The 27,094-nt window shown below is 45.4% G+C and overlaps 1 long non-coding RNA gene across 1 annotated transcript; it reads left to right on the forward strand.

Moving 5' to 3' along the window:
- Nucleotides 1-1,201: 1,201 nt before the first annotated feature.
- LOC116970753 lies at nucleotides 1,202-26,870 on the forward strand. Its single transcript, XR_004411302.1, has 2 exons — nucleotides 1,202-1,239; nucleotides 26,774-26,870. It is a non-coding gene; the product is annotated as an uncharacterized LOC116970753 (long non-coding RNA).
- Nucleotides 26,871-27,094: the final 224 nt, after the last annotated feature.

The following is a 27,094-nucleotide window of genomic DNA, read 5'->3' on the forward strand; positions in this document are numbered from 1 at the left end:
CCACGTGGGCTTTCTCAGAGTGCTCCAGTTTCCTCCCGCATTCCAAAGACGTGCAGGCTTGTAGGTTATTTGGCTTCTGTAAATTGTCCCTAGTGCGTAGGACAGAACCAGTGTACGGGTGATCAGTGGGCCGATGGGCCTGTCCACGCTGTGTCTCTCAACTAAACTCTATAAATATCTGTATACAATAGTTGTATTAATTGTATAACTATATACTAATTGTATAATTCACTGTCTATATTCCTTGTACAATTAAGAACTTTATGTAATGCAACAGAAACTTTTGTTTTCCAGCTTGACGCTGTCCAAATGTCAGTCTTTGTAAATTACCCTAAAGATTTGACCTTCAAGTTACAAAGTGTTCTTTTGTCTTTCTGACATCATTACTTGCTTCAACCCCTTCATTATTTTACTGGCAATCATATTGATATTTTTCAAGCATGTTTGCTGTGATACCCAAACAAATGTCCACACGGAATATTTATTTTCATCATATTCCATACCTCTCGTAGGCAAAGTTTGCAGGCTCGACCGTTATTTTATAAAACAGAAAAAGATCCTAAATTTGGTATTTTTTGTGATGATATGGGACAGTGTCCCTTAATCCTCAGTTTGAAAGGTGGCGAGCAGCCATGTCTTAATACTCTTCAGCTTGTGCATTTGGCTTTTAGTCTGCTTGTGGTCGAAGATCATGCAATAAGCAGCCTTGATGTTTTACAATACCTAACATTTCCACGAGTGACTATCAAACTGACTATTTAAGTGCAAAGCCTTAACTAAATATGGATGACATTGTGTTTGAACATTGTTAATTGTTATAGTCCTTTTGATCTCTGCAATCTGGATCTTTGGCACTGACCAGACTAGATATGTGCACTAACATTAATTTACTCCTGGGGCCTCTGAATGTGCTGTGATGATTAACTCAAGTCTATTGATCATAGTTGTTTGAAAAGAAGCATTGTTTCCTTCACTGTCATCCAAAAGCTAAACTCCTGCTACAGAGCAGACCAGTACAAACAATTACAGCAATTATAAATATTAGGATTGCAATAATAAGTAGAACGTTTGCAAATAATTTGATTTTGTTGGGTTCAAAACGCCCAAAGCTAACAGATATTGTCAATGCTCTGAAGGTTGTGTCGGAAGGAACTGCAGATGCTGGTTTACACGGAAGAGAGGCACAAAATGCTGGAGTAAGCCAGCGGGTCAGGCAGCATCTCTGGAGAAAAGGAATAGGTGACGTATCGGGTCGAGGCCCTTAGACTGACATTTCGGGTCGAGACCCTCAGATGGGTTTAGGATCTTTAAATGTTGGGCTGGCTTGGTTCGGACTTGGAGAAGCTCGTATCCACAAGCTGTCTGTCTGCATTTATTCAGGCCCTCTGTTTTTCTTTCTCTCATTAATAGCCCACGTACATTTTGGCTCTTTGCTGTTTTGGATCTTTCAATCCCCTTGTATAAATACGACAATGTTTGCTGAAGACTTCAGTTTTGAAACGGACTCCAGACGTTATTGGATACTGGTTTTCCTGTAACTGGAATTACAGGAGAGTAATAAGACTTTTGAAAATAAGTTACACTTCCCCCTTGTCCAACGCTGAATTAGACACAGCAGGAGAGTTGAAAAATATAATTGGCCAGATTTTCCTGCTGGAGGGAATCTTCCGTTAGATTTGCCCATGGATGTTTGGGTTTTAAATGTTGAGCGTGCCAAGTCACTGATTCAATCACAGTGAGTGAAAGAGGACATCTGGCACCAAACTAACCAGGGCAAGAAAACAGTGCCTCCTCTAGGCATCAGATTGATGCATTGAGAGATTACCACTGTAAGGACTGAGACAGTATGCATGAGAAACAAGGAATGGTTCAGATTCAGATTCAATCTTTATTCTCATTGTGCAGTGTACAGTACAGAGACAACAAAATGCAGTTAGCATCTCACCCAGAAGAGCCAACATAGAATAATGAGCAGTAAAATATATATATGTACAACAGTAGTAGTAATGCAATTTTTCTGGGGGAAGGAGTGTCCGGGGGGGGGGGGGGTTGACTGGCAATCACCAAGGTGCAGAGTTCAGTTGTGTAACAGCCGCAGGGGAGAAGCTGTTCCTGGACCTGCTGGTCCGGCAACGGAGAGACCTGTAGCGCCTCCAGTCTGTGGTTGGGGTGAGAGCAGTCCTTGACAACGCAGACATCCCTTGCTTTGGAGGGGAGTGAGGAACCGGTGATGCGTTGGGCAGTTTTCACCACCCTCTGCAGTGCTTCCCGGTCGGACTGAGATTCATTTTGCATGGATCACACACGCACGAGTCACCATGAAGCTTTTCACTGGGCCTCGGTACACGTGATATTTTGGCACCTTTTACAAGAATTCCAAAGTCCGGGCGCCATGCTGGACGTACTGGAGCAGCTCCCGATCCAGGTAAGATCCAGGCCACGACACGGCCTCCTCCATCACCCTCGACCAACAAACCCACGTCCCTCTCCTTACCCGACCGCATTTGTATCCCGGGGCCACCTCCTGCAGCCGAACTTGAAGGTGCTGGAGGCAACACTCCGGCGGTCACTCTTGGTCCCAGAACAGCCCAGCTGTGTTTGAGGCAAGAAATAGAGAACGATTTTCCAAACTAAAATGGAATTTGGTTATTGGGCTTCTCAAAGAAAACCGCCCTGCACTGGTAGACGACCGGTTAGTTTAAGCTCTCTCCTCGAAATGGGCGGAGGAGCAAATGATCTGACCCTTCAAATTGCTCTGTCATTTGACAAGAACAAGTCTAATTCTCAAGATCAAGTCTCAATTTCCTTCCACATCCGATCTCTGCAAAAAACACAAGATCTTAGAACAATTTTCTGCATTGGGGGATTCCATCCCTCAGAAATGTTACAGTAAATGTGTAGGAAGGAACTGCAGATGCTGGTTCACACCGAAGATGCTGGAATAATTCAGCGGGACAGGCAGCATCTCTGGAGAGAAGGAATGGGTGACGATTCAGGTCGAGACCCTTCTTCAGACAAATGTCCATCCTTTAAGCCTGGGATAACGTTCCCCAGTCTTGAACTCTGGGAGAAATCCAAGCAATAAATATTTTCAGAATCCTTAATGTGCAAATGAGAGTGGGAAAATTCAATGTGAAATTATGTGCTGAAGGTGCAGTAAGGAATTGGAATCTATAATTGAAGAGGGGCGGGGAAGGATTGAAAGAAAAGGAATAAAATAAATTTAATTTTGAAATTTTTCAACTCCTCAACAATTGGAAGTTGAAGAAATGAGACTCAGCACTTGCAATAGTTGAGTCAGTGCCAGAAGTGTGAAAGATTCAAGATATAGAAACATATAAAATTATAAAAGGACTGGACAAGCTCGATGCAGGAAAAATGTTCCCAGTGTTGGGCGAGTCCAGAACCAGGGGCCACAGTCTTAGAATAAAGGGGAGGTCATTTAAGACTGAGGTGAGAAAAAACTTTTTCACCCAGAGAGTTGTGAATTTATGGAATTCCCTGCCACAGAGGGCAGTCACTGGATGGTTTCAAGAGAGAGTTATATAGAGCTCTAGGGGCTAGTGGAGTCAAGGGATATGGGGAGAAGACAGGCACAGGTTATTGATAGGGGACGATCAGCCATGATCACAATGAATGGCGGTGCTGGCTCGAAGGGCCGAATGGCCTCCTCCTGCACCTATTTTCTATGTTTCTAAGATTCAAGTTTCAAGGGATTCAAGTGAGTTTATTGTCATGTGTCCCTGATAGGACAATGAGATTCTTGCTTTGCTTCAGCACAACAGAACATAGGAGGCATGACTACAGAACAGATCAGTGTGTCCATATACCATGATATAAATATATAAACTGTATTCTAGTCAAGTGGAGTTTATTGACATATGCACAAGTTCAGTGAGGTTCAGATTATAATGTGCAGCAGCATCACTGGCACAAAGACATTTCCAGCCATTATGGGCTCCACCCTTCCTTGGTCATCTGTAGCCCATCCTGCTTTGTGCTGGCTTTTTCTTACCTCTAGTTCCTTCCCCTCAACTTTCAGCCCGAAGAAAGGTCCCAGCTCAAAATGACACCCATCATTTTTCACCAGAGATGCTGCCTGACGCCCTCTGAGTTACTCCAGCACTTGGTGTCTATAAACCAGTATCTGCAGTTCCTTTCTACACATCTTAACATTTATCGGGTCAGTCAATAGGTGCTCGGTCTGAAGGAGAAAAGGCTTGACTTTTAGCGTTTGTGCCACACAAATGCAGCTTCCTAATACCATTCAATATATTTCAATCGTGAGCCAAACATGTGTTTTTGGAAAGCTGGGTGTCAGAAGTTATGGGGAGAAGGCAGGAAAATGGGGTTAGGAGGGAGAGATAGATCAGCCATGATTGAATGGTAGAGTAGACTTGATGAGCAAAGAGGTCCTTCTACAGTTGCACTGAGCCCTAGTGAGACCACACCTGGAGTATTGTGTGCAGTTTTGGTCTCCAAATTTGAGGAAGGACATTCTTGCTATTGAGGAAGTGCAGCGTAGGTTTACAAGGTTAATTCCTGGAATGGCTGGACTGTCATATGCTTAGAGAATGGAGCGGCTGAGCTTGTATACACTGGAATTTAGAAGGATGAGAGGATATCTTATTGAAACATATAAGATTATTAAGGGATTGGACATGCTAGAGGCAGGAAACATGTTCCCGATGTTGGGGGAGTCCAGAACCAGGGGCCACAGTTTAAGAATAAGGGTTAGGCCATTTAGAACGGAGATGAGGAAAAGCTTTTTCACACAGTGAGTTGTGAATTATCTGCCTCAGATTGTGGATGATCCGCCATGATCACATTGAATGGTGGTGCTGGTTAGAAGGACCGAATGGCCTCCTCCTGCACCTATTGTCTATTGTCAGAAGGCAGTGGAGGCCAATTCTCTGGATGCTTGCAAGAGAGTTAGATACTCTTAAAGATAGCGGAGTCAAGGGATATGGGGAGAAGGCATGAACGGGGTACTGATTGGGGATGATCAGCCATGATCACAGTGAATGTCGGTGCTGGCTCGAAGGCCCGAATGGCCTACTCCTGCACCTATTGTTTATTGTCTATTGAATGGCCTAATTCTACTCCTATTCCTTATGATGGAAGAATGGAGTAACGGTGCTGGCAACATATGGATATCTGCATTAAACCTTGTATCTGTCTCCCATCTCAAGCTGCTATGCCATTCTGTGCACAGATAGTGCAGAGGGCCATTAACTTCACTGCTGTCAAAGTGGTGCCAGATACCACAAGAGTACAATGTCTGGAACCTATTAAACAGCTAACTTTTTTAAAAGGCATGGATCTTCTCCAGATTCTCTTCATCAGTATTCAGGCAATTCAGTGCTATAACATTAACAATTTGTGAAATCAAGCAGGCAATTTGGATAACATATCCTTCTCGAGAAGTGTTCAAAAATGTGGAAAAATTGATTTACCACACAGTACTGTTATTAATCCACTGTTAGTTAGAAGTAGAACTGGGCCCCGGACTAATCTCCTCATGATGCCATCATCAGGTAAAGTTTGGTATTGCAGGTTTGTGACTGCCAGAATCTTGCTGCAAGATGCCAACTCTAACCATGTACAGACTCACTCACCATGTATACATGCAAAGGTTATGTCTGCTACAAAGTCAGCCCATATCGGGCTTAAAAACTGCTGCAGATTGCATTTGTTAACATGCTATTTTATTTCCAGTATCATGAATAAAATGTTTTCTGCCCTTTGGCCAAGATAATCTAATTTGAATCGCACAACATTCACAAATGGGAAAGCATAAGGGTGATGATATCTGCTAATCTTTTCTGTGTTTAGACAGAGAGCAACTATGAAGGGTGGCGTCTGCTCAACTCCGCAATCATCAAAAACTCACAAAGAGCTTCTCTGATAATCTACTGGGCTTGAGATAATGGCAGGAGCAACACACTGGCCCATGAGTCCAAATGCAAGCTTGCCTGTAAGCAAAGCGACTGGGACAGAGTTCCAACTCAGTGACCAACCCTCACAGTCTCAGCCAAAGGATTGTCAGTTCTGGTTCAATGGATAGCACTGATTGTGGATGATCAGCCATGATCACATTGAATGGCAGTGCTGGCTCGAAGGGCGAATGGCCTACTGCACCTATTATCTGTGTATCTATCTATGTATGTATCCTCACTTAGAGTCAGAAGATCATGGGCTAAATCCTACACCAGAGAGGTCAAGTCCATATAACCATATAACAATTACAGCACGGAAACAGGCCATCTCGACCCTTCTAGTCCGTGCCGAAAACGTATTCTCCCCTAGTCCCATATACCTGCGCTCAGACCATAACCCTCCATTCCTTTCCCGTCCATATAACTATCCAATTTATTTTTAAATGATAAAAACGAACCTGCCTCCACCACCTTCACTGGAAGCTCATTCCACACAGCCACCACTCTCTGAGTAAAGAAGTTCCCCCTCATGTTACCCCTAAACTTCTGTCCCTTAATTCTCAAGTCATGTCTCAAGTCAAGAGAGTTTATGTGTCCCTGATAGGACAATGAGATTCTTGCTTTGCTTCAGCACAACAGAACACAGTAGGCATTGACTACAAGATGATGTAATATTTAATTGAAGTGTGGAGGGGATTCTGTACTGATAAAGGTTCTGTGTTTTGAATTCATGATATTTTATTATCACATGTGAGTATGCAAAGTGTCGCCACGTATAGAGCGCTGACAAAGTAAGTCACAAAGTGTTCAATGTAGCCCCCAATGGTCCCTCTGTTCTCTCAGCTCCCCCTCTCCCCCCAATGCTGGGTCGCTCCCGTTTCTCCCCCCAATGCTGGGTCGCTCCCGTTTCTCTCGGTTGCTCCCCCACGCTGGATCACTTGCGTACCGACCTCTCCACTGGATACAAAAAGATTCCGTGCCGTTATTTTAGCGGAGAGTAAGGAAGTTTCTCGAGTGTCCTTCCTGATATACATACGATACGATAAAACTTTATTCACCCCCGGAGGGAAATCGGTCTGCTGACAGTCACACCACACAAGGTGCACAAAAACTTGAAAGTAAAAGTGAAAACAAAATGAAAAAGCTGCCGTGTGCCCAGGGCCTTCACCTGAACAAATGAACAAGACAAACAAACAAACACTAGAGTGCCCCCCCCCCCCTCTCCCCCATACCGGGACCCCCTTTGTTCTCCCATCGTCCCTCACAGCGGTCTTGGTTTCTTGGTCCTCCAAAACATTCCAAATGGAATTTAAACTGGAGGTGGTGAAAAGGAGGACTTAAGCCAGAGAGGGTTTTTGGGAAGAAAGAGCTACCTTAAATGTAGTTGCATCTGGTTGGGTAACTATAGTAGGGTGGAGATTATGAATGAATGAATGAATGAATGAATGAATGAATGAATGAATGAATGATTGAATGATTGAATGAATGAAAACTTTATTGTCATTCAGATATACACCTAGACACAGTGCACCTTGAACGAAATTTCGTTGCATTTGACTCTCCAATCAGGTAAATAGTAAAAGTAAAAAGTGCTAGGTGCGTCCATAAAAATGCCTCATGTGCATGGTTCTGTAAAATAAATATATATAAAAAGTTTTTAAAAAGTGTCGATATTTAAAAAGTTCTAGCCTCAGGTTTTGTTGATTGTTCAGTAATCTTATGGCCTGGGGGATGAAGCTGTCGCAGAACCTGGTTGTCCCGCGCTTCATGCTGCGGTACCTCCTCCCAGAGTTAAGCAGTATAAACAGTCCGAATTGTGGGTGTGTGGGGGCTCTGGTAATGCCCTTAGCTCTAATCAGACAGCGCTTGTACCCCATGTCCATGATGGAAGGAAGAGAAGTCCCAATGATTTTTTCCGCTGTCCTCACCACTCTCTGAAGGCACTTCCAGTCCGCAGCTGTACAGCTGCCGCACCACGTAGAGATGCAGCTGGTCATGACCGACTCAATTGTGCTTCTGTAGAAAGTGGCGAGGATGGGAGGGTGGAGGTGTAAACTTCTCAACCTGCAGGAGGAAGTACAACCGCTGCTGTGCCCGTTTTGCCAGAGATGTAATGTTTGTGGACCAGTTTAAGGTGTCCGTTATATGCACCCCCAGGAACTTGATCCTTTTCACCTGCTCCACTGCTGAGTTGTTGATGCAAAGTGGAGTGTGACTGGGCTGAATTTTCCTTCTGAAATCGACGACAATCTCCTTGGTTTTGTTCACATTTAGGAGAAGGTTGTTCCTGCTGCACCAGCTCACCAGCTGTTCCATGCTTTAATTGTGCGGGGGAAGAACGAACTGCTGTACACATCTGTCTTTGTAGCTGGAATCTCAAATTGGATCGAATGCCCTCGTCTGCTCCTAATTTTCATGCCTGAAGGACTTTCTCAGAGATGATGGCGATGAGTTTTATGCTTCAATAAGAACATATAATAAGAACCAGTCGCTCCATTCTATCAATATATGACAGTCCCGCCATCCCGGGAATTAACGTCGTGAACCTACGCTGCACTCCCTCAATAGCAAGATTCTTGAAGAAGGATCCTGACGCAAAACTTTGTCTCTCCATTCCCTCCACAGATGCAGCCTGAACTCCTGAGCTCTTTAAGCTCTTTGCTTTTTGCTGAAGGACCACCAGAATCATTGAAGGATCAGAGATGGTACGTACCACAGCCGTCCTGCTCTGACAATGGAAGTGTTCAAGATGAGAGCTGTGCCAAGCAAACAGTCACTTTGTTGTGGATAGCTTTGAAACTTCTTGAGAATTGTTCATGATGCACTTGTTCATGTAGGTATTCCATTATAGTTCAAGTCAGAGTTTAAGAATAAGGGGTCGGCCATTTAGGACTGAGATGAGAAAAAAAAAACTTTCACCCAGAGTGTTCTGAATCTGTGGAATTCTCTGCCACAGAAGACAATGGAGGCTAATTCACTGGATGTTTTCAAGAGAGCCCCCTCTCTCTCTTCCTCCCCCCCCCTCTCTCTCTCTCTCTCTGCCCCCTCTCTCTCTCTCTGTGCCCCTCCCTCTCTCTCTCTCTCTGCTCGTCTCTCTCTCTCTCTGCCCCCCTCTCTCTCTCTGCCCCCTCCCTACCTCTCTCTCCATATAACCATATAACCATATAACAACTACAGCACGGAAACAGGCCATCTCGACCCTTCTAGTCCGTGCCGAATACGTATTCTCCCCTAGTCCCATATACCTGCGCTCAGACCATAACCCTCCATTCCTTTCCCGTCCATATAACTATCCAATTTATTTTTAAATGATAAAAGCGAACCTGCCTCCACCACCTTCACTGGAAGCTCGTTCCACACAGCCACCACTCTCTGAGTAAAGAAGTTCCCCCTCATGTTACCCCTAAACTTCTGTCCCTTAATTCTCAAGTCATGTCCCCTTGTTTGAATCTTCCCTACTCTCAGTGGGAAAAGCTTATCCACATCAACTCTGTCTATCCCTCTCATCATTTTAAAGACCTCTATCAAGTCCCCCCCTTAACCTTCTGCGCTCCAAAGATTAAAGCCCTAACTTGTTCAACCTCTCTCTGTAACTTAGTTGCTGAAACCCAGGCAACATTCTATTAAATCTCCTCTGTACGCGCTCTATTTTGTTGACATCCTTCCTATAATTAGGCGACCAAAATTGTACCCCATACTCCAGAATTGGCCTCACCAATGCCTTGTACAATTTTAACATTACATCCCAACTTCTATACTCAATGCTCTGATTTATAAAGGCCAGCACACCAAAAGCTTTCTTTACCACCCTATCTACATGAGATTCCACTTTCAGGGAACTGTACACAGTTATCCCCAGATCCCTCTGTTCACCTGCATTCTTCAATTCCCTACCATTTACCATGTACGTCCTATTTTGATTTGTCCTGCCAAGATGTAGCACCTCACACTTATCAGCATTAAACTCCATCTGCCATCTTTCAGTCCACTCTTCCAACTGGCATAAATCTCTCTGTAGACTTTGAAAATCTACTTCATTATCCACAACCCCACCTATCTTAGTATCATCTGCATACTTACTAATCCAATTTACCACACCATCATCCAGATCATTGATGTACATGACAAACAACAGTGGACCCAACACAGATCCCTGTGGCACCCCACTAGTCACTGGCCTCCAACCTGACAAACAACCATCCACCATTACCCTCTGGCATCTCCCATTCAGCCACTGTTGAATCCATCTTGCTACTCCACCATTAATACCCAACCATTGAACCTTCTTAACCAACCTTCCATGAGGAACCTTGTCAAAGGCCTTACTGAAGTCCATATATACAACATCCACTGCTTTACCCTCATCAATTTCCCGAGTAACCTCTTCAAAAAATTCAAGAAGATTAGTCAAACATGACCTTCCAGGCACAAATCCATGTTGACTGTTCCTAATCAGACCCTGTTTATCCAGATGCTTATATATATTATCTCTAAGTATCCTTTCCATTAATTTGCCCACCACTGACGTCAAACTAACAGGTCTATAATTGCTAGGTTTACTCTTAGACCCCTTTTGAAACAATGGAACAACATGCGCAGTACGCCAATCCTCCGGCACTATTCCCGTTTCTAATGACATTTGAAATATTTCTGTCATAGCCCCTGCTATTTCTACACTAACTTCCCTCAATGTCCTAGGGAATATCCTGTCCGGACCTGGAGACTTATCCACTTTTATATTTCTCAAAAGTGTCAGTACTTCCTCTTCTTTGAATCTCATAGTTTCCATAGCTACTCTACTTGTTTCCCTTACCTCACATAATTCAATATCCTTCTCCTTGGTGAATACCGAAGAAAAGAAATTGTTCAATATCTCCCCCATCTCTTTTGGCTCTGCAGATAGCTGTCCACTCTGACTCTCTAATGGACCAAATTTATCCCTCGTTATCCTTTTGCTCTTAATATAGCTGTAGAAACCCTTTGGGTTTACTTTCACCTTACTTGCCAAAGCAACCTCATATCTTCTTTTAGCTTTTCTAATTTATTTCTTAAGATTCTTTTTACATTCTTTATACTCCTCAAGCACCTCATTTACTCCATGCTGCCTATAATTATTGTAGATCTCCCTCTTTTTCCGAACCAAGTGTCCAATTTCCCTTGAAAACCATGGCTCTTTCCGATTTTTACTATTTCCTTTCAACCGAACAGGGACATAAAGATTCTGTACTCTTAAAATTTCACCTTTAAATGTACTCCATTTCTCTTCCACATCTTTCACATAAAACAAAATGTCCCAATTTACTCCTTTTAAATCCTTTCGCATCTCCTCAAAGTTAGCCTTTCTCCAATCAAAAATCTCAACCCTAGGTCCAGTTCTGACCCTCTCCATAATTATATTGAAACTAATGGTATTGTGATCACTGGTCCCGAACTGTTCCCCAACGCATACCTCTGCCACCTGACCTGTCTCATTTCCTAACAGGAGGTCCAGCACCGCCCCTTCTCTAGTAGGTACTTCTATGTATTGCTGCAAAAAACTATCCTGCACACATTTTACAAACTCCAACCCATCCAGCCCATTTACAGAATGTGTTTCCCAGTCTATGTGTGGAAAATTGAAATCTCCCACAATCACTACCTTGTGCTTACTACTAATATCTGCTATCTCCTTACATATTTGCTCTTCCAATTCTCGCTCCCCATTTGGCGGTCTATAATACACCCCTATAAGTGTTGCTACCCCTTTCCCATTTCTCAGTTCCACCCAAATAGCCTCCCTAGACGAGCCCTCTAATCTATCTCTGCTCCTTTCTCTCTCTCTCTCTGTCTCTCTCCCTCTCCCTCTCCCTCTCCCTCTCTCTGTCTCTGTCTATCTCTCCCTCTCTGTCTCTAATATCAAGGGGGTGGTTAGTGTGTGTGTGTGTGGGGTGGTTAGTGTATATGTGTATGGGGGGGTGGTTAGTGTGTGTGTGTGTGGGGTGGTTAGTGTATATGTGTATGGGGGGATGGTTAGTGTGTACGTGACGCCGCAGGCCACCCCCCCCCCCCCCCGCAAATATGCATTGAGGGGACGGGACCCAACGGGTCCCACTTGGTCTAGTAACTATTAAAACTCTGATCTTGTATGTGTGTGTATTTATTTGTTCGTGTGCAATCACATCTTCTCGAAAATATGATGCGCTAATGGTAACATTTTTACATATTCTGGTAGAGATTTATCCCTTGAAGTCAGAAATCGCCATCTGAAAAATGCATACTTTATTTCTCTAGTTATTAATCAAAATGTTCAAAAATCTGAAGAAACTTGGAAAAAAATAACTGCTTATTTCCTGTGCTTACAGCTGTGACATCACAATGGGATTGTAGCCCTCCTCGTGACATTGTTGTTATCCAAGTACACCGAGTCCTGCTAGCCCTACCAAGTGCAAATGCATTTTTTTAAGTCACAGTACATTGAGTTCTGCTAGCTAGCAAGTGCAATTGCATTTTTTTTAACGTTTAAAAATGAGAGAGGGTGCATAAGGCTAAATGAGCAGCCTCTGCGCAGTTGTTGGCTATGGGTGCGTGGTGGAATATTGTGTTGGAGAAAGGGTTACATTGGGGGACCAGGCATCCCGTGTGACAGGGACCTAACGGGTTTCACTTGGTCCAGTATATTGGTAAAACTCATCTTGTTTGTTTCTATGCGTGTGTGTGTGTGTGTATGTCTGTCTGTCTGGTCCTGAAATTATGCCAAAATGGTACATATAGCACTATAAATTTTGGACCACCTTACTCACCTGTCTCGGCCCCTCTCTCTCTGTCTATCCCCATTCTATCTCTGCCCTCACTCTCTACCCCCGCCCCCCCTCTCTAGACGCGCCTGCGAGTTGGGCGCTATGCGACAGTAGATAGGGCGGTTATGGGGTAAAAAGAGCAAATTAATAATATTAATATAATATCAAGGGGGGTAGTTAGCGTGTGTGTGGGGGGGTAGTTATTGTGTGCGTGTGGGTGGTTATGTGTGTGATGCCGCATGCCGCCCCCCCCCTCCCGCAACTACGGGGGGGGGGGGGGACAGACCCAACGGGTCTGCACTTGGTCTAGTATATTACTAAAACTCTCATCTTGTATGTTTCTATATCTGTCTGTGCGTGTCTGTGATGTCCTGAAATTATCCCGAAACAGTGCATGATGGTGCTACAATGTTTATCCCATCTCTTCAGCATTGTCCTGTGGTGTGGTGTATCAAGTTTCGTTCAAATTGACAGTATATTTTACAAGTTATTCACATTTTAAACTTTACAAAATCCAGTTTGACAAAAATCACTTGAACTTGCACTGGCAATTAGCAGCGTATGATGTCACAATGGGATCTCATTTACATGAACTGCCTGTCATCCATGTGCCACCTCACGGTGACATCACAATGGGATCCCATTTACATTTTAAAAAATCAGTTTTCAAAATCACAGCAGTATTCCATACAGATTGATGTTATATTTTACGTTAATCACATTTTAAACTTTAAAAAAATAACTTTTCACTTAAAAAAATCAAACTTCATTTTAAAACTTGCCCTGCCTGTTACAATGTTAACAAATGACAGGACTCCCAGTGCAATGAGAGATTTGTTACATTGTTGCAAGGAGAGTGAGGGAGGGGTGGTGGAGAAATGTTATTTAAACATTGTGTTCAGTGGGGGAATGGGATAGGGGAGAGGTGAGGAGTGGAGGGTGCAGGGCGATAGAGGGAGAGGAGTAGGGTAGGGAGAGGACAGAGGTTATGGATGGACGGAGGCAGGGAGTGACTGAGGGTAGGGGAGAGGGAGGGAGAGGTGAGGAAGGGAATGTGGGAGGGAAGGTGGAGAGGGGAAAGAAGAGGGGGGTGCAGAGGATAGGTAGGGTGTGTTGGGGGTGCGGGGAAATGAACCGGGCTTGCGCAGTTGGGGGCTATGGTTGAGTGGTGGAATATTGCGTTGGGGGAATGGTTTGCGTTGAGGGAATGGGTGTGGTGGAATATTGCATTGGGGAAACAGGACCCCACAATGACATCACAATAAAACACAACAGTATTCTCTTTTATTCAAATTGTTCTGATTTTGTTCACAATTACATCACAATGGGATGGAGAGGGGAAGGAAGAGGGAGGGTGAAGAGGAAGGGGTGGAAGTGCTGGGGATGAGGGCAAATGGAGGAGGATTGGGGTAGGAAGAGCGATGGCGAGGCGCACTTGGGGAGGGTTGCCGTGACTCATATCACAACTGGTGTCACAGCGGAAACCCATCAGCCGCGCCTGCGAAGTTGGGGGCTATGGGTGAGTGGTGGAATAATGCATTCGGGGACGAGCCCTCCCATGTAACAAGGACCCAATGGGTCCCACTTGGTCTAGTATATTACTAAATCTCTCATCTTGTTTGTTTCTATGTCTGTCTGTGTGCGTGTCTGTTGTCCTGAAATTACGCCAAAACGGTACACATTTTAAACTTTACAAAACCCCACTTTGACAAAAATCTCTTCCATCTGCACTGTTAGTTAGCAGCGTATGATGTCACAATGGGATCCCATTAACATAAACTGCCCATCAGCAGTGTTCCATCCCACAATGACATCATAATGGGATCTCATTTACATTAAAAAAAAGTTTTCAAAAACACAGCAGCTTCCACCTCACAATGACGTCAGGGGGGTTAGGGAGGGGAGAAGGGTTATGAAGGGAGGGAGGGAGGGAGGGAGGGAGTGAATGAGGGTAGGGGAAAGGAGATGGAGGGAGAGGTGCATGAGGGAGTGGGGGAGGGGAGGAAAAGAGTGAGGGTGAAGAGGAGGAGCTGGAGATGAGGGGGAATGGAGGTGTATAGGGTAGGAAGAGGGATGGCGAGGCGCAGTTGGGGAGGGTTTCCATGACTCGCGCCACAACGGGAACCCGTCAGCTGCGCCTGCGCCGGAGGGAGCTATGGGTGAGTGGTGGAATATTGCGTTCGGGGACCAGCTCTCCCGTGTGACAGGGACCCAACGGGTCCCACTTGCTCTAGTATATATATACATACATACATACATACAAGATGAGAGTTTTTATATTTTATATATTTAGATAGATACATTGGTACGGTGAGGTACAGGTACAATGATATTCCTGCTTGCAACAGCATCACAGACCTATGGACAACACACAAAAGCATAAATTATATGTAATTCATGCATAAATTATACATCAATACTACAAATTAATGAATAAAAGAATGTGCAAGGAAAAAGATATTAGTGCAAAATACTCAATACACAGCACTTTAACCCCCTCCCATCCCCACACTAAAATTTCCACTCCCATTCCCATAATAACCATAACAATTACAGCACGGAAACAGGATATCTCGGCCCTTCTAGTCCGTGCCGAACACTTATTCTCCCCTGGTCCCATCTACCTGCACTCAGACCATAACCCTCCATTCCTTTCCCGTTCATATATCTGTCCAATTTATTTTTAAATGATAAAATCGAACCTGCCTCCACCACCTCCACTGGGAGCTCACAGCTACCACTCTCTGAGTAAAGAAGTTCCCCCTCAACTTTTGTCCCTTAATTCTCAAATCTCATTCCCACACTGAAACTCCCCCTCCCATTCCCACACTGAAACTCCCCCTCCCATTCCCACACTGAAACTCCCCCTCCCATTCCCACACTGAAACTCCCCCTCCCATTCCCACACTGAAACTCCCCTCCCAATCCCACACTGAAACTACCCCTCCCATTCCCACACTGAAACTACCCCTCCCATTCCCACACTGAAACTCCCCTCCCAATCCCACACTGAAACTACCCCTCCCATTCCCACACTGAAACTACCCCTCCCATTCCCACACTGAAACTCCCCTCCCATTCCCACACTGACCTTGTTTAAGAAGGAACGGCAGATGCTGGTAAAATCGAAGGTAGACTCAAAATGCTGGAGAAACTCAGCGGGTGAGGCAGCATTTATAGAGAGAAGGAATTGGCGACTTTTTGGGTCAAGACCCTTCCTCAGACTGATATCAGGGGAGGTGGTGGGACAAAGAAAGAATGTAGGCGGAGACAGTGGGAGAACTGGGAAGAGGGAGAGGGAATGAAGAGAGAGAGTCGTCAAGAGTGTTTTATTGTCATATGTCACGGATGGGACAATGAAATTCTTACTTGCTGCAGCAGAACAGAATATGTGAATATCTAAACATAGTGCATAACGGGGGAATAGAAAAAAAAGATAAAGTTCAATAAATAACAAATATAGTGCAATAATAATATCGTCTTTTGCAGTTCAGAGCTCAGAGATTATTTGTTGTTGAGTTTAATAGCCTGATTTTACTTCGGAGTCACGTGAGTGACTACGTGAAGAACCCGCTTCCAACGCATGCGTGACATATCGCTACACGCATTGCACGAGTCAACAGAAGGGTGGAGGTCGTCCACCCGTAACGGGAGAAGGAAAAAAGGACCAGCAAAAGGCAGGTAAGGACTCTGCATTTTTATTCACAGAAAAATGGACAGAGTGAAAAGGAAGCGGTCTGCAAAAAAGCTGCCCGAGAAACGCGTTGTAAACGTGGATGAACGGCAGAGACAGCAGCCGTCGGCTCTAGAGGCCTCGGTAGAGGAATCAGCTGTGCCAGAAATCATTCTGGCACCGACAAAACTTACTCACCGGCCGGGAGGCAAAGTTCAAACAAAAACGCACCATCTAGCAGAGCCCGACTTGGAGCAGCAGCGGGCGACCAGCCCGTATCAATATCGGACCAGGGCTGAACGGGTGCGGCAGACGGAACAAACCCGCTATGAGTGGCTGCATACGGAGCAGCCAGGAGAAACAACTGACCGGGAACAGACGTGGACCGACAGTCAGGACCGGTGTGGCCAGCGGCGGGACGAGGAAAGCCCGCAAACCAGCACCCGTGAGTACCGGGGACGGGAACAGCTGGGATACAGACAAGAGCAGCACACTGCTGAAAGGCTGCAGGAATGGGAGCATCCAAAAATAGCAAGTGCAGCTCACCGTCTAAAGGAGCTGCTGGAGGAGCTCCTTCACAGTGGCAGTCCCATGAATGTGGAGACTAGCCACAGTGGGCAGACAAGCCCCATATGGGTACCCCGTGAGGGACCCCCTGAAATCTCGACCTCTTCGGAGGAGAGTGGGCAGGACCCTGATGGGCCAGACCCTGATCACACAGCTTCCCATGATCCTGAATCTGCAGAAAAACATACACTGCTGGACATGGTGGCTGATTACTTCAAACCAAGTCAAACAGGGGCAGACTTGGATTCCAGGATGGCAGCCAGTATTAACTACATGTCTGGCCATCAACTCCAACAACAAATATTCACAGAGACACTGGCCAGACATCTGCCATCTGGTAACTGTGATGTATTACAAATCCCCAGTGTCAACCAATGCATTTGGAAGCATATGGGGAAGGACATCAGGAACCATGATCTCAAAATCCAGAAAGCCTTAAAGGGGCTTACGGCAGGGATCACAGCTTACATCCGCACCCTGGACAAAACAGAGCAAACTAAAGGCCACCAAGACGCACTAGCCCTGTTCTGTAATGTACAATATGAGCTGAATAGCATGCGGAGGGCTGCTATTCAGCCAGCACTGGATTCTAAATATGCAACAATTTGCAAACAAAGAGCCGTTAAAACCCCAACCCTTTTATTTGGGGAAGCCAAGACACTGGGGCTCATCAAAACCAGCGCAAAGGCTTATTTTGGATCACGGTACCAGCCACATGGAAGACCGAAAAGTGTGGCTTATATCAGTGGCAGTGCCAGAACCCAATAGAACCTGCAGCAGCCTTCTTTTAGGGTATGGCCAGGGACGGCCACCCTGGAAGATGCGGAAGCCTAAACCTCCAGTACAACCACGAACACGAATAAAAACAAAACCCCCTTTTTTCAAAAAACAAAGAAAATAATACAACCACCAGTAACCATGGAGGTAGGTGGGTGTGGTTCTTTTGTAAAAAAGGGACCCACGACGGTGGGAGGGAGGTTGCAATACTACAGTGACGAATGGTGTAAAATCACTACAGACTCGTATGTTCTAAGCAGTATTCAGGGTTGTCTGATAGAATTTACTCATCCCAATAACCCCCCAGTACAACATACACCAGAAAGGCATTTCGTCCTTACAAAAACTGAACAATCTAAAGCCCACATGGAGCTACAACGATTGTATACAAAAGGTGTGATTGAGCATACTACTCATGAACAATTAAAATTTGTATCAAACATATTTATTAAAAATAAAAAAGATGGGGGTTGCAGGATTATCATTGACTTTTCAACCCTAAACACATTCGTTCAATATGTTCATTTTAAGATGGATACCTTTATCACTGCTAAAGAATTAGTATCAGCTGGTTTCTATATGACAAGCATTGACTTAAAAGATGCATACTATACAGTACCCATCAGAGGGGAACACAGACATGGAGTTAAGTGTAAATTGATACCAGAAACGAATATGGATTATCTAGGATTCACCATTAACACGGTCAATATGTTAGTAACTTTACCAATAAATAAAGCCGCAGCCCTACAGGAGGATTGCAGCGAGCTTCTTAACACCAACAGACCCTCCATTAGACGGGTAGGCCGGATAATTGGGAAGATTGTGGCTACATTCCCGGCCACACATTTTGGGCCATTACATTATCAAAATTTGCAAAGAGCAAAAATTAGAGCACTCAAATTTAACAAAGGTCATTTTGATAGACCTACGGAGCTGCCTACGGAAGCTATAATTGAACTACAGTGGTGGGAACATAGCATTAGGTATTGCTCCAACCCCATCATTATTGACAACTCGTCTATGGTATTACAAAATGGTGTATCCAAAGAAACATTTGGATATCGGCAACATACCTACCAGGTAAGCTAAATTCAGTGGCAGACACCAGGTCACGCAAATTTAATGAAAACACGGAATGGATGTTAAATAAAAATGTATTTGCTGAAATTACAGCAAAATATGGTAGACCAGATATTGATATTTTTGCATCCAGGTTGAATCACCAATTACTAAGGTATGTGTCCTGGGAACCAGACCCCGGGGCAGAAGCTACAGATGCTTTCTCACTGCATTGGGGGGAAATGCCGTTTTTTATGCTTTCCCCCCATTCTGCATCATCAATCGGGTACAAAGGAAAATTCAACAATATTTGGCATCTGGGATTCTCATAGTACCCGATTGGCCTACTCAACCGTGGTATTCGGTCATACAGGGGATGGTGTTAGAACCATGTTCCATTATTGGACATAGCCCGAATTTATTAATTCATCCAGTAACTGGAGGGGGGCAGTCACCCATGCCATAAGACTATGGATTTGTTGATTTGTAGAGTCTGAAAGACCCACTACACGGCATGGGGCTGTCAGACAGGACGATGAATCTCATCACATCCGCACAAAGACTGTCAACACGGAAGCAGTACCTCGGACACATCAAGAAATGGGGCATATACTGCTTTGACAACAACCTAGACCAAAGGGCCAAGAACATTCCGGCCGTATTGGAATTCTTAACAAACCTCCATTATGATAAACGATTGGGCTACAGTGCCATCAATAGTGCCAGAAGTGCACTCTCCAATTACCTATCACAAGGAACGGAGCGGCACACGGTGGGAACGTACCCCCTGGTAACAAAACTTATGAGGGGCATATTCAATGCAAATCCCCCTAAAACCAGGTACTCCAAAATCTGGGATGTGGGTGTCGTTTTAAACATGCTGAGGAGCTGGTGGCCCATAAACAGCATTATCACTGCAGAAACTGACCATGAAGATGGTTATGCTCATGGCGTTAGTTACTGCACAACGAGTCCAGTCATTAAGCAAACTGAGCCTGGACTCCTTGATCATCTCACGAGAGAAACTGGTGTTTGTCATACATGAGTTAATAAAACAAACAGACCAGGTTCATCGGGTCAAGTGATTGAAATTATGGCATATCCATATGACGAACGTCTGTGTATAGCAAGACATATCCAATTATACATGGAATATACTAAGAGCATTCGAGGTCAGGAAATGGCTTTGTTAATTTCTTACAAGAAACCGCACAAAAGGGTCACGACCCAAACTATCTCAAGGTGGCTCAAATGTGTCCTAAAGATGGCAGGAATAAACACTAATTGTTTAAAATCTCATTCCACCAGGGCTGCAGCAACATCCGCAGCAAAAATTCTGAGGTACCCACGGACCAAATCCTCAGAATAGCAGGATGGTCATCCGAAAGGACTTTCCAAAGGTTTTATAATAAACCAATTTTGGAGCCATCATCATCATTTTCGGAAAGCATTTTACGTTCAATATTATAATTTGCCCGAAGGGTTACAGGGCTATGATTTCAATTAATAAATGTATTTTCTCGTTATATCACACAAGTCTTTGTATAAGTGTGTCTAAAATTGCTAATGATACTCTCTCCCGATACCCAAGGCAGTTGTGAAGCATGGACTCGTTCCACGGCATGAGGTCACAGAGCTTTGAAATCTTCACGTAGTCACTCACGTGACTCCGAAGTAAAATAGTAAGATTAAACGAGAACTTACCAGTTTGAAGTTTGATCTGTATTTTATGAGGAGGAACGTTGAGGGAATACGTGCCCTCCGCTCCCACCCTCCTATGATCATATCAAAACTGGTATCTCTTTGATAATCTTACTATGTTAGGTCATTATAGTTTCTGTGACCTCACACCGCTGCTTTGAAGAATGACACGCATGCGTTGGAAGCGGGTTCTTCACGTATTCCCTCAACGTTCCTCCTCATAAAATACAGATCAAACTTCAAACTGGTAAGTTCTCGTTTAATCTTACTATTTTGGCTGTAGGGAAGAAGCTGTTCCTGAACCTGGACGTTACAGTTTTCAGGCTCCTGTACCTTCTTCCTGATGGCAATGGTGAGATGAGTGTGTGGCCAGGATGGTGTGGATCTTTGATGATTTTGGCTGCCTTTTTGAGGCAGCGACTACGATAGATCCCTTCGACGGTGGGGAGGTCAAAGTCGGTGATGGACTGGGCAGTGGACACAACTTTCTTTTTGTAGTCTTTTTTGCTCCTGGACGTTCAAGTTGCCGAACCAGGCCACGATGCAACCAGTCAGAATGCTCTCTACCCTGCACCTGTAGAAGTTTAGGAGAATCCTCTTTGACATGCCGAATCTCCGTAATCTTCTCAGGAAGTAGAGTCGCTGATGTGCCTTCTTTACAATTGCATCGGTATGCTGGGTCCAGGAAAGATCTTCGGAAATATGCACGCCCAGGAATTTGAAGTTATTGACCCTCTCCACCATCAACCTATGAACAGGATTGTGGGTCCTCATCCTTCCCCTGCCAAAGTCCACGATCAGTTCCTTGGTCTTACTGATATTGAGAGCCAGGTTGTTGTGCTGGCACCATTTGGTCAGTTGGTCGATCTCTCTTCTATACTCTGACTCGTCCCCATCTGTGATTCGTCCAACCACAGTGGTGTCGTCGGCGAACTTGATGATGGAGTTCGCACTATGTCCGGCTACGCAGTCATGGGTATAGAGTTAGTACAGCAGGGGGCTGAGCACGCAGCCCTTGAGGTGCTCCTGTACTGATTGTTACTGAGGATGAAGTGGTTCTTCCAATTTGAAGCAAAATATGAGGTGCTGTTCCTCCAATTTGCGCTGGGCCTTACTCTGACAATGCAGGAGGCCCAGGACAGATTGGGAATGGGAGGGGGGGTTGAAGTGCTGGGCCACCGGGAGATCAGCTTGGTTAAGACGGACTGATCGTTTCGCTGAACACCTCCGGTCAGCAGATGCTGGTTTAAACCGAAGATAGACACATAAACCTGGAGTAACTCAGCGGGACAGGCAGCATCTCTGGAGAGAATGAATGGGTGACGTTTCGGGTCAAGATCGCACGTGTGTATTGTTATCCCTTTAGTTTTGTCTCTCACTTTTTAATTCTGTGCTTCAGTGTTGACAAAGGCTGCAAATGTGTTAGAATGTGCTTTGAACCTTATTTTTAAAAGCCTTTTAGATTTTTGTTGTGTGTGTCCCATTGTTACAATCTATTGTCTCTATTCACTCCAAGTTTCAAGGGCACACAATTCTCCATTTTCACCGTGATCCCCTTTGCCTACCTGCTGTGAACAATTAGTTGAATAAACTGACCCAAGAAACTGAATACTATTAGTACATTAGCATTTTGCATCAATTGCCCTTTAGACACTGCAGGGGAGAATTGTCCACTAGAAATCAACAGCAACTTGCACCTACGTATAGTTTCTTTAACATATAAAAGATCACGAAGTCGAGGGTGGAAAGTAAAATAAATAGGAATGAGTAAAGGGCCCGTCCCACGAGCATGCGACTCCATGCAGCAAGCGCGACCTAACCAGACGCGGGGGCCGCGCGGAGGTCGAGTGAGTGACATGAAGTGCGAACGAAGTCCGCGGGAAGTTCGCGCGTGACGTACGGCGTCGAGGCGGCTGCGGGCCGGCAGACCGTTGCTGCGCGGAATTTTTGAACAGTGTCAGTTTTTTGGAGCCCCGCGCGATGTCGGGACCAGCTCCGCACAACTCCATACGGCTCCGGCGATCGCAGTGGGACCGGCCCCGCTAGGCCATACGGCTCAAGCGACCACGTTAGGTCGTGCTTGCCGCATGGAGTCGCATGCTCGTGGGACAGGCCCTTTAGGGAATGGACACCCAGCCTTAGAGAGCGACATTAGTAATAATAATAATAATACATTTTATTTATGGGCGCCTTTCAAGAGTCTCAAGGACACCTTACAAAAATTTAGCAGGTAGAGGAAAAACATGTAAGCGGAATGAAATAAATAGTAGAGACATGACTAGTACACAAAGTAAAGACAGAATTCAATTCAAAACACAATATGAGGCAATTCAAGCACAGATGAAAAGGGAGGGGGACTAAGGATAGGCAGAGGTGAAGAGATGGGTCTTGAGGCGGGACTGGAAGATGGGGAGGGACACGGAATTGCGGATCAGTTGGGGGAGGGAGTTCCAGAGTCTGGGAGCTGCCCTGGAGAAGGCTCTGTCCCCAAAACTGCGGAGGTTGGACTTGTGGATGGAAAGGAGACCGGCTGATATGGATCTGAGGGACCGTGAGGGTTGGTAGGGGGAGAGGAGGTCAGTGAGATATGGGGGGGCCAGATGGTGGAGGGCTTTGTAGGTGAGGATCAGGATTTTGTAGTTGATCCGGTGGGAGATGGGAAGCCAGTGAAGTTGTTTGAGGACTGGAGTGATGTGATGCCAGGATTTGGTGTGGGTGATGAGTCGGGCGGCTGCGTTCTGGACAAGTTGGAGTCGGTTGATGTAGTGAGTGAAAGCTGGCTGGATAGATTTTGAGAAGGTGAATTAAATGTGAACATAGAAAAAGAGCAGCAGGGTGCTTTAGCGAGAGATACTATGTCAGGCCGAGACCATGAAAGGCTCTTCCAGACGTGGGGCTAGTGTTGCCAACTGTCCTGTATTAGCCGGGACATCCCATATATTGGGCTAAATTGGATTGTCCCGTACGGGACCGCCCTTGTCTCGTATTTGACCGCTACTACTCGGGTGTAGGGGACCGTACGCCGCGACCGGCCCCGCCCAGACGTCGTGCAACCCATGGAGAGCAGCTGCCTCGCCCGTGGCCCCGTCGGTCGGCAGCCCAGCCAGCTGTCCTACCTTCGGACCTTAGTTTACTGCCGACACCACCCGATCATCGGTTCATGAGTTGGATGGGGCGCCGGACTTTGCACGTGACGTTGCGCGGGCCAAAACTCCTCAGCTGGCCCCACCTGCTGGCCGTCGTGTGCAGTCCAGCACCCGGGCCAACTCATCATTCGCCCAGCCACGGCCGAGTCAATCACCGAATTGCCGTCGGGAATTTGTCCCTTATTTTGACCTATTGTCCCTTATTTGGGAGTGAGAATGTTGGCAACTCTACGAGGGGCACAGCAGAAGGTAGTCCACAAAAAGGCCGAATCTCAAAGCTGAAATGTATCTGAAAGGCCTGGATAGAGTGAATGTGGAGAGGATGTTTCCACTAGTGGGAGAGTCTAGGACCAGAGGTCATAGCCTTAGAATGAAAGGATGCAACTTTAGAAAGGAGATGAGGAGGAATTTCTTTAGTCAGAGGGTGGTGAATCTATGATCATTGCCACAGACGGCTGTGGAGGCCAAGTCAAGGGATATTTTAAAGGTGGAAATTGTTTGATTCTAGATTAGTACGGGTGTCAGGGATTATAGGGAGAAGGCAGGAGAATGGGGTTGAGAGGGAAAGATGGATCAGCCATTATTTAATGGCGGAGTACAGTCGATGGACCAAATGGCCTAATTCTGCTCCTAGAACTTACTAGGAAACAAAGCTGGAGGAGAATGAAGAGAGATGATGGAGCAATTTCAAAGAGTGGTTTGATATATTTAGGATTCTATATTCAATATTATGTGGGTTAAGGAGTCACGACAAAGGAATAAAAAAAGGACAAAGTGCTGGAGTAACTCAGCAGGTCAGGCAGTATCCCTGGAGAACATGGATAAGTGACGTTTTGGGTCAAGAACCTTCTTCAGACTGATAGTGGGGAGGGAGGGGGCGGGGGGGGGGGGGGGGGGGGGGGGGAGAATAAAGCTGGAAAAGTTCTTTCCAATGACTATCGGATTCCTGAGCCCACCTGCACACAGAAACATAGAAAATAGATGCAGGAGTAGGCCATTCGGCCCTTCGAGCCAGCACCGCCATTCAATATGATCATGGCTGATCATCCAACTCAGTATCCTGTACCTGCCTTCTCTCCATACCCCCTGATCCCTTTAGCCACAAGGGCCACATCTAACTCCCTCTTAAATATAGCCAATGAACTGGCCTCAAATACCTCTGTGGCAGAGAACTCCACAGATTCACCACTCTCTGTGCACAAGCCTAACCTTACCTTAGCGATGGCAATGGAACACTGGGGGCCTCTTCCACCACCATGGACATTTTTCCAAGTGCATTTTTCACTGATGTCTTGTTTTCTTCTGCACAGTATTGTATTTCTTTTCATTATCTTGTAGATTTGATGTGTAATTGACATACAGTTGATGTTATTGTGTGTTGTCGGGGTTTAGGTTCCTGTGATGCTGGTGCAAGCAAGACTCTCTTTGTTTCTGGTACCTCACTATACTTGTACACAGAACATACCTTGACTTTTTTAGTTTTAGTTTAGTTCAGAGACGTGAATCATGAAGGGACCGATTCCTTCTGCAGTTGTACAGAGCCCTAGTGAGACCACACCTGGAGTATTGTGTACAGCTTTGGTCCCCTAATTTGAGGATGGACATTCTTGCTATTGAGGGAGTGCAGCGTAGGTTTACAAGGCTAATTCTCGGGATGGCGGGACTGTCATATGCTGAGAGAGTGGAGCAGCTGGGCTTGTACACTCTGTTATTCGAAGAAATGTTTTGCAAGTAACGCATTCCTTTTGCTATAAGCCTGGAAGAAGCTTACAAACCGTAGAAATTCATGAGCACAACACTGCTTTTTATTATGTCATTGAAAATTAGTTTAGTAATACCTTCTTCCCGATGGCAAGTGTGAAATGAGAGCATGTCCAGGGTGGTGTGGGTCTCTGGTGATGCTGGCTGCTTTTTTGATCGCTCTGATTAGTAACCGCGATGGACTGGGCAGTGTTCACCACTTTATTACAATCTTTTTCATTCCTGCGGTCACTTTGCCGAACCAGGCCGTGATGCAAACAGTCGATATTTAACAGGCAGCACTGTGGCGCAGTGGTAGAGTTGCTGCCTTACAGCGCCGGAGACCGAGGTTCGATCCAGACGGTGGTATGGAGTTTGTACGTTCTCCTCATGACCTGCATGGGTTTTCTCCGGGAAGCTCTGGTTTCCTCCCTCACACCAAAGATGTCATATGAGGAAAGATTGAAAAGACTAGGCTTGTATTCACTGGAGTTTAGAAGGATGAGGGAGGATCTTATAGAAACATGTAAAATTATAAAAGGACTGGACAAGCGAGATGCAGGAAAAATGTTCCCAATGTTGGGCGAGTCCAGAACCAGGGGCCACAGTCTTTGAATAAATGGGAGGTCATTTAAGACTGAGGTGAGAAAAAACTTTTTCACCCAGAGGGTTGTGAATTTATGGAATTCCCTGCCACAGAGGGCAGTGGAGGCCAAATCACTGGATGGATTTAAGAGAGAGTTAGAAAGCTCTAGGGGCTAGTGGAGTCAAGGGATATGGGGAGAAGGCGGGCACGGGTGATTGATAGGGGATGATCAGCCATGATCACAATGAATGGCGGTGCAGGCTCGAAGGGCCGAATGGCCTCCTCCTGCACCTATTTTCTATGTTTCTATGTTTACAGGTTTGTAATTGGCTTGGTGTAAATGTAAATTGTCCCTAGTGTGTAGGATAGTGTAAGTATGTGGGGATCACTGGCCAGCGTGGATGCGATGAGCCAAAGTGCCTGCTTCTGCACTATATCTCTAAACTAAACTAAACTATGCTTATGAAGCACTTTACGAACTTTAGCAAACATTATGAAGCATTGAGCTAAACATAAATTAGCTCAATGGGTCATGCAGCATTTGTGAAAGAAATGGATAGGCAATGATTCAGGTCAGGAACCTTCTTCAGCAGTAACGTGAGCCCCACACTCTACGTTCCACAAGCCCTCACTGCCGTGACTCAGGCCTGGTGACTGATGTAGGGTACCAAGCAGTATCTTTTCCTGCAGAAATGAGTGCCATGCTAATAACCTGCTTTGGTCACAGGTGAATTATTATATGTGAGGACAATGACAAAAAAGGCATTGAAGATGGATTAGGCGGCATCTCTGGAGATAAGGAATAGGTGACGTTTTGGGTCGCGGCCATTCTTCAGACTGAGAGTCAGGGAAGAGGGAAATAAGAGACATAGAAGGTACAGATCAGATGAATGAAAGATATGCGAAAAGCAACAATGAGTTGGAGAGCAGGAGGAATCACGGGAGCAGCAAGAGAGGGTGTTGCAGAACCCTCGTCGGTGAGTAGGGGACAACTTCTTCAAAGTAGGCACACCTTGAGGAGATTTGGCTGTGGTGGAGCGGACAAAATGTGTAGGAAGGAACTGCAGATGCTGCTTTATACCGAGGAGAGGTACAAAAAGCTGGAAAATGCATTATCCTGCATTGGA

The sequence above is a fragment of the Amblyraja radiata genome, chromosome 3, assembly GCF_010909765.2.
Source record: "Amblyraja radiata isolate CabotCenter1 chromosome 3, sAmbRad1.1.pri, whole genome shotgun sequence".
NCBI lineage: Eukaryota > Metazoa > Chordata > Chondrichthyes > Rajiformes > Rajidae > Amblyraja > Amblyraja radiata.